General features: G+C 39.1%; 1 protein-coding gene across 1 annotated transcript in view; it reads right to left on the reverse strand.

Annotated features, from left to right (window-relative positions):
* Positions 1-16,974, reverse strand: part of lsamp (limbic system associated membrane protein) — a 796,753-nt gene that overhangs the window by 653,197 nt on the left and 126,582 nt on the right. The window lies entirely within an intron of this gene.

Raw genomic sequence — 16,974 nt, forward strand, 5'->3', positions numbered from 1 at the left:
TCCTGTGTTTAAACCCTATTCCTGCATTGCACCTTTTTTTTTTTTTTAAAAAAATCCTTATATAATTCCTGAACAATATTAAAATTTTATCTGTCTGAGGGGGCTTCTTTCTGCATCCTATTAAGAATGGGTCCTGGGGGGGGTGTAGTGAGGGATATCCAGTAAAACTGAAGTTAAAATTAACATTTCACATGTTAATATAAGTATAGGTTAGAAGTTCTTGATATGCTAAAATATGCTAAGTGGAAATTAATCCGTTCAGTTTCATTGAAATATTTTAAATTCAGTGAATTTTATAGTTTTATACTTAGTAGTATTTTGCAGATGTGGTGCGTACTCATATGTATCTTTATACATAGACAATGTTAATGACAAATTTTCTTCTGTCTGATAAAACTTGATATGACGACTATTGTTTACTTCTCCAACACATTATTTGCTGTTCTTAATTTTTGCTTGCAGCTATACTTCCAGTGTTACTCTGTGTTGTTACAATATTCTGTATGTTGCTGTGACTGTCACCAAGTGTTGCAGTTGCTGCAAGTAAAAAAACTTCGTTTCCTAATTTGTTTTTACGTTTACTTTATTGGTAGACACTTTTTTTCTTAAACAGTGTATATCTCACAGAAAAAATGAGATCAACAGAAGGAGCGATTTGGACGCAGATACGTCATTCTAGAGTATAGTCAATTTGTCACATTCCACCATGTGAACCAGTGTGCATCACACAAGTAGCTGCATAAAGGTTTATAAACTGTTCAACAAATTGTTACAAAAATTATTAAACAAACATTTGCAAATTTTTCATGTGCGTACGAGATCTGGTGGAAGTGAGTCTGAAAGAGATGAGTTTTGACACCTTTCTTTAACGTAGAGAGATTGAGCAGCTCTGAGTGAGAGGGGAAGCTCATTCCACCTTCATTCTTTTGATTTAGGACCTTTTATGCATGAAACCACCAAGTGGGCAGAGCTGGAGGAGCACAGGAGTCTGGTTGGGGTGGAGCAACTGATGAGGTCTTCTAGATAGTCTTGAATTTGATTTGAGAGACAAGGAGGGGTGATACATTGAAATGCTTCAGCAGGATAAACACTGCTGCAGCAGCATTCTGTATCGGTTGGAAAGGTCTGATGGCAGAGGCTGGAAGGGCTTGAAGCACAGGTTTGAAGTAGTATAGGTGGGATATCTCCATGGCCTGGATCAGGAATTGTGTAGAGTTTGTTGTGAGATAAGTGCAGATCCTGTAGATGACCGAGTTGTGGCTTGCATATGTTAAGACAAGGACTGACTTCAGTCAGTTATTAATCCCAAGCTCTGATGAGGCAAAATGAGCTAGTGGTCCATTTTGATAGAGAGTTCTTGACTGGAAGAAATTTTAAAGTTTTTTTTTTTGTTTTTCGTGACAGACATATGTCAGCAATAAACCTTCCTCAGTGTCTCTCCCAATGTTTGCATTTATTCATCTAACTAGCATTTTTCTTCAAAGCAATTTACAGTACTTAGCTACCCATTGTAGCGTCCAGACAGGAGTCCAACACAGACGCGCATTGCTGTTACGTCTGAACACAGACAAAAAGCAAAATGACCCCACGTGCAGAGCGTATTTTTAAGTGCACAGTGCAAATTATAAAGTAAAAGGTAGAGGTGAAACAATGAACGCGGGACAAGGAGACACACAGCGTATTCGCACGAAGGCGAAAAGTGAAACATGAAAATGTGAGTAGGACTTGAACACAGAGGTGTGACGAAGTACCAGATTGGAACACTGGACCAGGACTGGAGAACAAGAGGCAGGAGTAGACAGGAAGGGCACTCAGGACTGGAACATAAACACCTATGGAACAAACTGAGAAAGCAGGGAACTACTGATTGCTAAGAGAGCACAATAAAAAAAAAAAAAGATTAAAAATCCAATGTATCCTCCACCACTTGCTCCTTTTATACCTGAGCAACTACCAGATTGTGAACAGGCGCATGGGTCTGGGCTAGTGGTACTGAGTGGCGCCTCCTCTGGCTCTTAGGGGTATTGTCCCTGTGGGTTATGACACTGACTATTTTTTTTTTTTTTTTTTACCTAATATATAGCTGGGCATCTTTTGTTTTGTAGTAAGTGGAGAAGTTTTAGAGTAAGTAGCATTCTCCAAGGTACTACAGCAAAAGGTGAAATTCAAACCTCCAACCTTTTGGTTCCAAAATAGCAGCTCTAACCACTACATTACCAGTTCTTAATTACCAATTGGCTTTTTTTTTTTTTTTTAAACTTCTTTTACATTTATTCACTTAGCAGACACTTTTATCCAAAGCAACTTACAATCAGTACTATGTAGTGTTACTAGTCCACACACCAAATTCACCAAGGTGATTTACACTGCTAGATACACTACTTACAACACATCACTCATCCATACATCAGTGAGACACACACTCTCTATGTCACTCACACACTATGGGGGAACCTGAATAGCATGTCTTTGGACTGAGGGAGGAAACCCACACAGACACAGAGAGAACATGCAAACTCTACACAGACTGAGCAGGAATCAAACCCACATTCTCTCACACCACCCTGGTGCTGTGAGGCAACAGTGCTACTCACTGTGCCACTGTGCCACCATGCCACCCTTAACTTTTTCCACCTTTAGAGCAACAACATACTGCAAGGACTGTAAGTGTTCAATTTCAAAGCATTTGTTCAAAAGTTAAGCTTAGTTAGAGGCTGATTATTCAGAAGTGTAGTTAATTTAGTCTTTAGAAGCTCATTAAAATGTGATTATTAAACTCTAAATAGTTTGCAGAATTTTAACCTTGATTATGAACTGCTATTTAATGTGTACCATTTGCTCATAAATCAAATAACCTTCTTTGGTTACAAAACTTTGTAATTTATACAATAATGTAGGACATCAGATTTTACAAGGAGTGCTTTTAATCTGGGGGATCCAGTGGTGCAGTAAGTTTGGCCTGTGCCTGCTCTCTGGTAGAGCTGGGGTTCAAGTCCTGCTTGGGGTGCCTTACAATAGACTGGCATCCCATCCTGGGTGTCTCCTCTCAGCCATGCACCCTGTATTGCCCAGTTAGGCTCTGGTTTGCCACAAGCAGTTTCAGCCAGTCTGTGTGCTTTGGTTTCGCTGTTAGACTGTGCAATTTTCTTCTAACGTGCACAAAAAAAATAGTAAGCAATCGAGTTATGTAAAATTTATGCACAGTGATTCTGGAAGTAGCATTTTTCTGCTGAATGTATGACTCTAAATTGCCCATAATCGTGAAAACGCGAGTGAATGAGGCAATGAATGAATGACTTGCAATGGCCTGGCACCCTGTCCAGGTTGTATCCTGCCTCATGCCCTAGGATCTCCAGACCACCACTTGACAAACAGTTATTGATAATGAATGGACAGAAATAGCCATAGTAAAGTGGGAAGGAAGATCCTAGACAGATTTAAACAAAAGTGTACATAATTGCCTTTAAAGTGGGGTCAGCTTGAGATGAACCAGTCAATGATACCAGTTAAGGAATCTAGTTAGAATGCTTTCTAGATGCTTCACAAGGAAGAATGCTGGGTATGTGTACAAGCAGGGGATTCTTGGGCAAATGGATGATATGACAGAGATTATAGCTCCCTCTGGCCTGGGAAACCTTAGTAATGCTCCAGTAGCAGTTTGAGACTTGCCGTGGAAAGAAAAATACAGTATCCCCTGCTCAGCCTCTTAGCACTCACCAGAGAAAGCAGCTTGAAAATGGATGATGGTCTCTATTCAGAGATGAAACTGATTCCGCTTTTACTCTTTTTTGGGATCACCTCATTCTGTAAGAAATGTCTTTTAATATACCTCAGAAATCTATTAAAGCCATTGTCTTTTCACAAGTGAAATTATACTTAGAACACTTCTTTGATAATGCCAATTTATGAGATTTACCATCTTCGCCAGAGGTGCAGATTTCAAGGAATGTATGGGCTTTCTCTGTAGAGGATTAACTATATGGAATATGCATTTTAAATATCCTTCCTGAAAAGTCAAAATTAAAGCAGGTAATTAAAGCTGTAGATCCAAATCAGCCTTGATTTCATTCTTGTACCTGTAGAGGTAATGGATGTGCAGTGTAGTAAATAAGTGTGTCTATTACATTAAATGAAAGACATCGTAGTCTTAAAACCAAACAACAACAACAACAACAACAACAACAATAATAATCATATTCATCATCAGTTAAATTGTTTGGTCGTTCAAATTCACATGTGTCTTTACACTAAAAAAAAAAATGAACTGGATTCTATCACCTCTCCCAATTCATTCTCTGCATCAAAATCAGAATCCACTGCTGTATTATTCTAGATCCCCTTTCCAGAATGGCTTCATTACTAGACCAAGTTCTCAAGCAATTGATTTGCAAAATGAAAAAAGAAAAAGCATTTCACAAAGCATTTTTTCCAGAATAATTGCTCCATCATACTGATAACCATGTGGATGGGTTTAGAAACAGATAAAGCCTAGAGAAGGGTAAAAAGTTTATTCAATGACAATGGATTGGAACACGTTTCATTACCTATTCACTATATAATTTAGTGAAAGTATTGGCTCAATTACTTCAGAAAACTTGACAAACAGGTTTTACAATTCATGAAAAAAGGTTAATCAGACCCATAAAGCATTAGTAAACTTTGGTGGATCTAGATTCAGTCAGCTGGAGTAAATTTAATTTTTAAATTCTTTTTGATACATGAAGTATATAATAAATATTAAATAAAATTGAGGAGGGAAAACGAAACAGCACGACTAATTGTCACACTCTAGAAACCAACACCTGACGGTAATTAGCAGGTAGGCATATAAAGGTTGCCATACCACCACTCTCAAACTGTGGAATATCTTTGAGACAGCAGCCCATCTGCACTTCAACTTGTTTCTTGCCAAACCTGACCATCGCCTCATGTCCCCTTTGTTTCCCAAGCCCAATCCACGTCCCTTGTCTTATAGTCCTTCATTGCAGACCATTGTGGTGCTAAAAATTAGTAGTTATAGAAATTGTTAAGCATGATAACTGGTAATATTTTTGTACTGGGTTTAAGGCTGTGCTCCATGATGTGGAATGTAAGACCACTGCATGAGAAGCAGGCTGTACCAGGCACCAGGTCAGAGGTTATCTGATAAAGGCAGGGTGTGGACACCAAGAGCATGTCATAAAAGGCCGGTGGTCATGTCTTGCCTGGAGCAAGGTCAGTTAAACGTAAGCTGGATGATGGGGGTTGGATGGTTCAACTTTAGGGTGAGGAGTTTTGAGAACAAAAGACGCATAAAGTCATTAGGCAAAAAGGCAGGAAAACATTGAACACACCTGTTGTAACACCCTGTAATGAATTATGTATGAGCTTGACAAATAAAAGCAGGCAATAAAGACTGATCAGGGAGACCCCCAATTTTGGAGGCTCTCCCATCAACCAATGTTGTTGTGAAAAGTCTTTCTGTGTCTGAGTGTATTTCTTTCACACCATCGTTGGCCTCCTTAACTACGACATTGGATTCTCCCACGAAACAACGTATGTACCTCCATTCTTGACCCATGCCTGTCCCCAAGTATTGCTTTGCCCTTCAAGATTTAAAATGAAAGATCCCAGAACTAGGTTCCACCTCCAGCGTTTGGCCCCTGTGCGTATTTATTTATTTATCCATCCATTGTCAACAACCACTTGTCTTGAGCAGGGTCGCGGTGAGCTGGAGCCTTACTTGGCAACACAGGACACAAGGACCAAGGGGGAGGGGACACACCCAGGACGGGATGCTAGTCCATTGCTAGGCACCTCAAGCAGGGCTCGAAACCCCGACCTGCCACATAGTAGGCACCAGCTGAACTTGCAGTGCCACCACGGTAATATACCATACACAATATACTATCGCCACATGGTAATAGTTAAAAGGAGTACAGTACTATCTTGGGGCTACTTCAACATTTATCTGACTGGTTAACAAAGGCAATTGCATATATAGGCAATATGCTGCATCTCTTTCAGCTGAAAAGGTTTCTTCAGTGTTTCATTTCATTGCCATGCAGCAGTGCTCACTACTTCATTCGAAACACAATGATGAGGTTACATTTTTAAACAAGGTATGGTGACAGTCATGGCCTGGAGCACTCAATCAGCAAATTTTTATGTATTAACTCATTTTGCATGTATAAAGTATCAAATAAATCTTCCTTTATGATTAAGTATTGTTAAAGCATTAATTAATGTTAATAACTACTAAAAAAAATCAGAAAAGCATGGCTTTGTGTCAGACACCACACATCATTACAATTCTGCATGTTTTTGGGGTTAAACCAGTTATGCATCTTAAATAGCAACTACATGTTTCCTGGCATTTGTTTCTATGACATCAGCGTGAATGCATTGCAGTAATGCTAATTCATTCCCTATCTGATAAAGTATGCTGAGTTTTGGACTGTTTAATAAAGAAACATAACCTGACTTGTTCACTTTTCTTAAAGTTTGTAGTATATATATGACATATTGTCCATTACATTTTAAGAAATTATCAGCCCTTTGGGACTTGGCTACATTATGTCTTACACATTTCTGTGGTTTTCATAAAGTGTGAGAAAATTATTTGTATTATTTTCACATCTAAACTTTAACTCCAAAAGAAATACAAAAATTTTTAAAAAAAAATAGACAGAAAAGTGGAAAATTCACTGAATGAGAACCATTGTGAATTAATCAGTACGGTAAACAATACGATCCATTTGGATGATGTGGGGAAAGCATCTCTTACAATAGCGTCTGTACTGAAGACTGGTGTTGCTGCACTGAGACCTGTGCAAGTTGTCTGTCTAAATTTTTCCATGTTATAGCCATACACAGTTGCCAAGCCTTCTTAGGCAATCCTGACAGCACATGTGAAAGTGGAAACGTCTTACAAGCCACGTAGAGCACACTCTGCCCGGAGTGAGTGACAGGGCCGTACATGCTGCTCACTCACCCAGAGGAGCAGCTACAAAGAACAGGAAATTTAATAACATTGTACAATTTTCCGGTGTAATAGCCCTATTGATTCCACACTAGCAGTGACACTTCCTTAAAGAACCAGCTTATTTTCCAAAGTAGTAAATAATCCTCACCTGCTGAAATAAACCTTACCCTACACCTAAATTTTTTGTGGTAATGTTTAGATTTCTAGTCTTTTTTTGGGTGACACAAATGTCTTTATATGTTTTGTTAATAAAATTGTTCTCACTGCAATTTCAAAATTTATTAAGGATAGAGCCAGGGGGAGTGGTGGTGTGGTAGCACAGCAAGTCTCTGCCTGCTCTCTGGTGGGTCTGGGGTTCGAGTCTCGCCTTGGGGGCCCTGCGACAGACTGGCATCCCATCCTAGATGTGTCCCCCGTGCCCTGCACTGCCAGGCTAGGCTAGGCTCCAGCTTGCCACAACCCTGCTTGGGACAAGTGGCTTCAGCCTGTGTGTATATTAAAACGAGTGGCATTTTTGAAATAAAAGGTTTCAGACTCATATATGGTTGGTAATGTTTATACAGATACCCCTCTACTTCCGTAAATTTGACTTGCGTGAATCCGGATTCACGTAAAAGATTCTAGGCGTTGACATTATTTACAGATAGCACTTACGCAAAACATCTGAAATACATTAAGCGCTTCCTAGTTCCCGCATGTTTTGAGCTGTCAACATACTTCCTGTTTGTGTAGTGCTCCCCCCCCCCCCCACACATTTTTATACTCATTGCATTATTCACAATGCTTGGTGATAAACATGCACTTGAAGGAAAATGAGAAGCGTCTCGCAAACGTGCAGAAATCGATTTGGACGTGAAACTAAAAATAATAAGGTAGTATTAGGCTAGAATAGGCTAGTCTATATTGAATGGTGGGAGAGGAGGGGGAGCATACGTAACTTTTGACTTACGTAAGGGCTTTCGGTGGTAAAAGTTTTTTTCTGTCCTTGAGCCCCAAAACATCACAAAAACCTAATGAAACTGACAGTTACTTCAAAATTTAACGCTTGTTATCGTCGCTATTGCATATTATTAACTTAAAGCGTGAATTTCCACTGGGTACCTTGACTTCCCCAGCAGTCTAGAGACAGAGATGGATTAATGACAGTCTGTTTGAGTAAGTCGAGGGGTGTCTGTACTGGCATCACATTTAAATTTTTTTCACATAGCAGACACTTTCTCCGAAGCAACTTCCAGTGAAAACAATATAGTAATATCAGCCCACACCATCTTCACATAAGGTGACTTAATATTTCTTAAAATGGTTCACTCATCTATATACCAGTGAAAAACACACACACACACACACACACACACACACACACACACACACACACACACACACACACACACACACACCCCAACCACTCCACCAGAACAGCATGTTTTTTGATGGTGGGAAGAAATCAGAGCACCAAAAGGAAATCCTCACAGACACAGGGTGAATGTGCAAACTCTACACAGGCTGAGCAGGGATTGAACCCACATCCTCTCACATAACCCAAGCACTGTGAGACAGCAACACTATTCATTGCACCCATGTCATGTCAGTGTCCCACTAATCAAGCCATGAGAGTCCCTAACTGAGAATATTAGTACCTCAGCATGCTATTTGACAGGAATTTGCAGAACAATAAAATTCTGAAAATGTAGAGTTGAGTGTATACGGTAACAAAGCTGCATAATACTAGCACACAGGTGTTTACATGAGATCTTCAATTTATTTTGAAATGGCTAATATATACACAGTATATATATAGAATATGCAGTCTTCACACAGAGGGATTGAACCCATAATCCATGCAGTGTGCCACTGTTGGCCCATAATGGTTTCAACACAGGGGAAAATGTCATTAGAAATAGTAAAGATTAGTAGTAATATTTTTCTTACATCTACATGAACACCATATACTTCATTTTACATGTCTGCTTTACATATCAATTACAAAAACAAAAAGTCTTATATACCAATAAAAATTTTCCAACCGACCAATGTCAACAACCGCTCGTCCTGAGCGGGGCCGCAGCAAGGCAGAGTCTATCCTGGAAGCACAGGGCGCAAGGCTGATGCCAGTCGATCGCAAGACACCCCAAGCAGGACTTGAACCCTGGATCCGCCCCAGAGCAGGCACCGGACAATAGATTCTCAAAATTGAAAATATTTCTGCATTAGTTATGGATTTACATTTATTCACTTAGCAGATGCTATACTATAAACTAGATTAAATTATTTTAAAAAATGAATACAAAATTAATCACAGTGAAATTTAATACATGCACCCATTCCTCATGTAAGTGGCTTAATTAGTTCCATGAAATCACCCAGTTAGGCTAATTCCCATCATCAGGAGTCAAATTACTATTGTGTTTCACAAAAAAGATAAGAATGTCACCAAAATTAATTAAAATATCAAATTCCCAAATAAAAACATGTTATGCAAGATGTATTAATATCAGTATGTTTTATTTTTATGCCAATTATTACTTCTAGCGTGTCTTTTATATTTTATAAGCCTTTCTTCTTGTGTCCTTGACTCTGCAAAGTATGCAGACAATATGCTATTACAAGCTGTGTGTGGCATAACCAACAAGCGTTTGATATTAACTAATGTTTATTCAATAAAGAGTATAAAACTTAATTTAGTCTGCTTTAAGGATACATGTTATTAATAAGCCCTTTATATGGTTTAGATGACTGAGTGAACAGTTATATATTTATAGATTATTTCTAAAAGTATTAGGGAGGAGGAAGGAGCGTAGTAGTGGCATAGTGGCACAGCAAGTAGCGCAGCTGTCTCATAGCAACTGCGTGGTGTGAGAGGACATGGGTTTGATCCCTGCTCTGTCTGTGTGTGGTTTGCATGTTCTCCCTGTGTCTGTGTGGGTTTCCTCCCACAGCCCAAAGACATGCTGTTCAGGTTCCTACGTAGTGTGAGACTGTTTCACTGGTGGATGGACGAGTGACCCAGTGTAAGTAGTGTATCTAGCAGTGTAAGTCACCACAGTGAATAAGGTGTGTGGGCTGATAACACTACACAGAGTTTATTGGAACCTGCTTAGGAGAAAAGCATCTGCTAAATCAATAAATGTAGTAGTAAGAGTCTTGCACTAAAAGCACCTGGTTTAAATCCTACTCCCACTGTACTACCATTGAGCAAGGTTGTTACTCCGAAGTTACTACAGTAAAAACGCTGCATGAATAGGTTAAAAATTGTAAAATGGACTAGTGGGATACAACACAGCAGCTGATTTTGTGATGGAAGATATGTGACTATCCTGACAAATTATTTGATGAAAGAATATCTATTTCCAACTATTTCCTGTATTAAAGGGAGGAGTTAAATAAAAAAAAATAAAATAAAAATAGGTATAAATTAGAAAATGACACCGAGGGGAAGCACTGGCTTCCTAGAGCTGCCCGAATCAAACTGAAAACCTGGTTACTGTGTACAAATGCAACAGCAGAACTGCTCTCGGCTATTTACAAGACTTGATCAACCAGTACACCCCAGCCAGGCCCCTTCGCTCATCTACTTCTGCTCGCTTGGTGGTCCCGCGCACAAAGGCAAAGCTCGGAGGTTCTCGGTTCTGGGTCCGTTGTGGTGGAATGACCTTCCCCTGACACTCAGAACTGTGGAAACTGTTTTCAAGAAGGGTCCACATCCACTTTGCCCAAGATCTCTTCAACTATGGTGTAACTGTTCACGCATCGTAACTCCATAAGCATCCCCAGATACAACCTTTATTCAGCCATTACTCTGGTATTGTACTGCTCATTCGTGTACCTTATAATATTTAGTTTAAAAAAAAAAAAATTGGTGTGGGTATGGGGATTTGTCTGTGTCTTATGCACCTACTTGAATGATGAACCCCGGTGCAGCAAGTGGTAGGGAACAAACTAGGTTTGCTTGAGACTTTCATGTCTGCAGCTATGTCTCCTTCTCTTAATGTAATGCATAAATTGTACTTTTGCTGAGATGTACATCGCTTTGGACAAAAGCATCTGCTAAATGAATAAATGTAAATGCACACATGCACATTTTCAGAACCGCTTGTCCCATACGGGGTCGCGGAGAACTGGAGCCTACCCGGCAACACAGGGTGCAAGGCCAGAGGGGGAGGGGACACACCCAGGACAGGACGCCAGTCCGTCGCAAGGCACCCCCAGCGGGACTCGAACCCCAGACCCACCAGGGAGCAGGACTGTGGTCCAACCCACTGCCCCACCACACCCCCTCCCTAAATGTATATAAAAAAAAAAAAATTGATTTGACACCCCACGTAATATGTCTCCCAAGACAACTTTTGCAAGCATGATACAAGATGTTGTACAGAAAAATATACCAAATTGAAACAAAGTTACAGTATGTATTGAAATATACTCTTTTTCCACTTTAAGAAGGCAAGGGAGTCCTTAAAAAAAAAAAAAAAAAAAAAAAAAAAACTCTTTGTATGGCATATTTTAACACAAAGACATAATCACCATTACTTTCAATGGTAAAAGTTTTCTGTCCTTGAGCCTCAAAACATCATAAAAATCTAATGAAACTGGCAGTTACTTCAAAATTTAACACTTGTTATCGTCACTATTGCATATTATAAACTTAACAAAGGGTGAATTTCCACTGGGTGCCTTGACTTCCCCAGCAGTCTAGAGACAGAGATGGACTAATGACTAATTTTGTGTCATGTATGTTTTTTTCCATGTAATTTATTGCTCTGCTATGGACCCCAAGTATAAAGCCAAAAACTATTCTCTAACTATCACCACATAAATTTAATGGGATATGTTACAAGAAAATTATATTTACAGAAAGTTAATAAAACACATAGTTGCCATGTTTATTGCAATAACTTAAAGTTGATATTGTCACACCTACCACAAGCACCTCACAGAGGTGAGACGAACACACCTGAACAGAATCCAAGAGAGCTATAAATTGGAGAGAGCCACCACTGGGAAGCTGCGGAATCTCAGAGCATACGCACCTATAACCACGCTTCGTGTTGTTTATAATACCTAGACATAGGTACCGACCCCCGCTTCGTCCTCGACCACAGTTTGTTACTTCCTAAAATAAAAACTCGGCACTTGGATCCATCAGCAGCTCTGCCTCCAAGTCATGTTCATGACAAACACGTATAGCTCATTTGTCTGGTCACCTTACAAGATTCAAAAACATGTGTTGTATGTGTGTATGTATGTACCTATGTATTAATGTATGTGTCTATATCCCATTATTGTATTGTATAAGTGTGGGAAATGGTATAGCAAGTTTAGTGCAGTGTATCTGGCATTGTAAGTCACCTTGGGAAAAAAATGTCAGGTAAATTCTGATTAATAAACATTTTTGTACAAAATCCAAATTTGGTCTTCATAAATGTCAAGAAATGCTTCGCAAGACAAAGTAGGGGTATTCAATTCAATGCTTCTTAATGCAAATGACTGTATCTGGGGAGAAGACTGTACTTTTTCTGCCCACTATGTATTGCAAGTCCTGTGATTAAAAAGTCATAGTTTGCACTTGCCACTCTTAGCAGTGAAAACTAAAAAAAAAAAAAAAACAAACGTGGAGAAAAATCAGTTCATCATGTGTGTACCTGACAAGTCTGTGGACAAGCTGCTGAGGCAAAAGAGGAGAAGCAGAGACATGACCCCAAGCAAATGTCTTGGCACTGTGGTGAAGTCACATTGCTGCCTGCCCTATGAAGGGCAGCCCATTACTTCAATAGGAATGCCAACCGTAGGATTTGTAACCAGGAACTTATTAGTTTTTTTTTTTTTTTTAAAAATCTGTGGAAAAAGATGCAGAAAACAGATTAACAATTGGCTAGTAATACGACCAGAATGAAAAGACTATTTTTAACAGTAATCCAGGTTTTTAAACTGAAAACTGAACATATAAAAAAGAAAATAGACCACAGAAATTTTACACTGACATACAGTAAAAAAAAAAAAAAAAAAAAAAAAAAAAATATATATAATATATATATATATATATATATATATATATATATATATATATATACACACACACACACACACACACACACACACACACACACCCATATATTAACATTACATAAATACAACATTTATTTCTTTATTTATCCCCCCCCCCCCACATGTACTGGTTTGGGGGGGGGGGGGGGGAGTTTCCAGCAGTAGCACAAATGACTCAGAATTATATGCATGCTTAAATAATACTGAGCTGTTATATGTTTAAAGCTTTAAAGCAATGCGAGTGTACATTTTTCACAGTAACTACTTGCTTGATTGGAACTTGAAAGAAAAATAAAACTGAAAAGAGCAAAATCCGTAACAACTTGACATCTACTACATATCTGTAAAACTTTTTAATATGCCCTGTAAAACATTAAACATTTTCATATGATCAGGGTTCAAAAATAATTTTGAATTCGGCAACAGTGTAATGAAATAGCTAGCTGGAGCTTATCGTTCACCAGAGTACTCATTTTTGCTGATATTTTGTATTGCTGCCAGGCACATGAACTAGTAGTAACCACAGAACACATCTCAACACCATGAACTAGTCACTTACTCATTTTCATTTAACTGCATGGGTTGTAGTATGTAAATAAATTATACTTATATGTGAAATTACTGAAATATTTAGTTCTGTAACTAATATTAAAAGGATATCAGTATTTATTGATTTTTAACCCCATATTATGGAGGTTCCTTTTTCGTATAAAATTATTCAGTCCTCTCTTTGGAAGGTACAAGGAATACTCCTTTTCTTTGTAAGTTGTGGTGATTTTGCTATTGGTAAATTGTAAATGTGACATGTAATATATTGATAAATACTTGACTTTTTTCTCATTTGTTTTGCCACTTAAATTATTTTGGCAACTTACCATCAAGTAAATAAAGCCTCAGACAGTGCATACCTACCCCCCACCAAGGCATAAGGTGTGACAGTATGTTAAGCTACTTACAGTGATTTACTCATTTTATACAGCGGGACACTTCTTACTAGTGGAATTAGTACCTTGCTCAAGGGTATTACAGCAGTTAAACCAAAAACCTTCAGATGCAGAGTAACCAATCATGGCCCTGGATTTTCTCTGTAAATGATAATTATTTCTTTTTTAATTTTAGTCTTTTATAGAAACCCAAAATGATATATGATGCACTTGGGGACTAATTAAGCAGAATGATTTTTCCCCAGCCTTACTTCTGCAAAAATGCATCAAATAGTCTTTTGGATTGGAATAAAACCTACAGGACAGATTCCATGGATTGTGAATGAGTAAGTTCATATAAGATGTGTGTGTGTGTGTGTGTGTGTGTGTGTGTGTGTATAATAAATCTTAAACATATTTCAGTGAACACCTCTCCCCACCCTCAACTCATGTGCCAAATATGTACACTCAAGGGACAAAGGACAGATATGTACAAATAATGTTTGCTGTTACATTCAACTGAGAACATTCCATGGCTACATAGTCTTATCTAGAGGATTTTGGCTTTAATTAACATGAGTACAGTATAATGTACTAGATTTGACCATGTGACAGAATTTGACTGCTTTCTTTAGAGAAGATTCACCATTTAAATAGTACAAAAGTTAAGCTCTTTCAATCTTTCGAGCAAATATTTTTATTTTAAAGTTTTTTTTTTTTTTCTTCTTTGGGAGATGGGGTATTCAGATTACTTTCTTCACAAATAATTTAACAGTCACTATCCTGAAAAATATTTTGCAGTTGCTTATGTTTAGGCATAGTTACTGATGGGAAGTACGATGGTGTAATGGGGAGAATGGGTACATTATAGGTCCTGGGTTCTGTGCATGGGCAAAGGTTCAATTGCTGTTCAATCTGTGTGGAGTATGCTCCCACCCTGTTTACATACATTTCCTTTAGGTGTTCTAGGTTTCTCATGCAGTAGAAACACACACACACACACACACACACACACACACACACACACGCATTTTCAGAACCGCTTGTCCCATACGGGGTCACGGAGCCTACCCGGCAACACAGGGCGTAAGGCCAGAGGGGGACACACTCAGGACGGGCAGTAGAAATACATGTTTCATATAAACTAGCAACACGAAGTTGCCCAAAATGTGAATGTGTGCTTCTGTCACTGCCCTGCAATGGACTGGCATCCTGTCCATGGGATATCGTACTTAACCTAGCACCTTATGGCTCCAGAATGGGCTGTGGACAACTCAACCATAATATGATGGACCCTGAACTGGATAAGTAGTTATCAGTAGTGACTGACTTTATTAATGAATTTGGGTATGAATTGTTAATTAATGAATTAACAATTTTGCTACTTTAAAATTTAAATGATTAATCTCTAGGCAGTCATTACGTAAAGATGGCTACACCATGATAATTAAGTAAAATTTATCACACATGGGGAGGGGGGGCAGTGGCACAGTGGACATGGCCAGGTCCCGCTGTGTGACAGGTCTGGGGTTTGAGTCCTGCTTGGGGTGCCTTGTGGTGGATTGGTGTCCCCTCCTGGGTGTGTCCCCTGCCCCTCCGGCCTTGCACCCTCTGTTGCCGCACATAATCACACATGAATGATACTTCTGGAATAAACTGTACTGCATATGTGTATTTAGATGAGCACGATGAATAGTACATTTAGTCTTGCCAGGACTGGAATGAATTAATTAAAACCACAAAAAAAAAGTTCAGTCTGGGACCCTAAAGCAGAAGAAGAAAGATTCAGTTGATCTAAGAGCAAATACAGGCAGGAAAAAGTATTAGTGATGTGCTGTTTTTTTGTGCAATTCAAGTTTTTTTGGGGGGGGGGGAGAACTTCATTAATATTTTGCTTTTAGTTTCATTTTTTGACTAGAAGGAAGCCCACTTAAGAGGTTTTCAGCCAATTTTTTTTTAAGGCGAAGTAATTTTGTTTTGCAGAATTCTGCACTGTAAACAGAACTGACAAGTGCAGTGCTTTATGAATGCCGGTACCTTATTTTATGACATTTCACCCAGTGGCTTCTGGACATTTGCTTTTCAGCTTTGGACAAGTCAGTCCCTGGGTACCTTGATTGACAAGTGATGGTTTTCGTTTCATGAATGAAGTAACATTGACTGTCAGCGGTCTCACTTTATGCTAAGCAAAAATGAGGTTACTCTAGGAACATGTATAACGTGGTTTTGAGTTCCTTCTATATAATAAACAATAGAGTAAGTCTATGGGACAGAACTGAAGATGTTTTATGTTTATGTAATGGGGCGGAGGTGTGGCAGGTTCGGCCAGTGCCCGCTGTGTGGAGGGTCTGGGGCTTGAGCTCTGCTTGGGGTGCCCTGCAGCAGACTAACATCCCCTCCAGGGTGTGTTCCCTCCCCCTTCAGCCTTGCTCCCTGTGATGCTGGGTAAGGCTCCGGCTCACTGCAACCCCACTCAGGACAAGCAGTTGTGGACTTGGTAGGTAGGAAGTAATAATTCTACGAAGCAACATACACCTCAGAGGAGAAAAGTGCTTCCAACAATAGATAGAGGGTTTCAATACATGCACATGACTATTAAAGTATTTGTTAAATACACCATTGTCATAGGGCACATATTCTAGTAGCTGCCCTTTGATGTGATGAACAGGACGAACGAACCATCCATTTTCAATGACCACTTATCCTGCTCAGGGTTGCGGTGGTCCAGAGCCTATCCTGCCATTGTTAAGTGCAAGGCTGAGGGAGGTACACCCTGGATGGGATACCAAGCGGACGGTAGCCATACACATTTACATTTATTCATTTAGCAGATGCTTTTGTCCAAAGCGATGTACATCTCAAATGTACAGTTTATGCATTACATTAAGAGAAGGAGACATGGCTGCAGACAAAGTCTCAAGCAAACCTAGTTTGTTCCCCACCACTTGCTGCACCGAGGTTCATCAATTGAGCAGGTGGATAAAACACAGGATAGACAAATCCCGATGCCCTCCCACCATTTTTTTTTTTTTTATAAATATTAGA

Source organism: Scleropages formosus, chromosome 10, assembly GCF_900964775.1.
Source record: "Scleropages formosus chromosome 10, fSclFor1.1, whole genome shotgun sequence".
Taxonomy (NCBI): Eukaryota; Metazoa; Chordata; class Actinopteri; order Osteoglossiformes; family Osteoglossidae; genus Scleropages; species Scleropages formosus.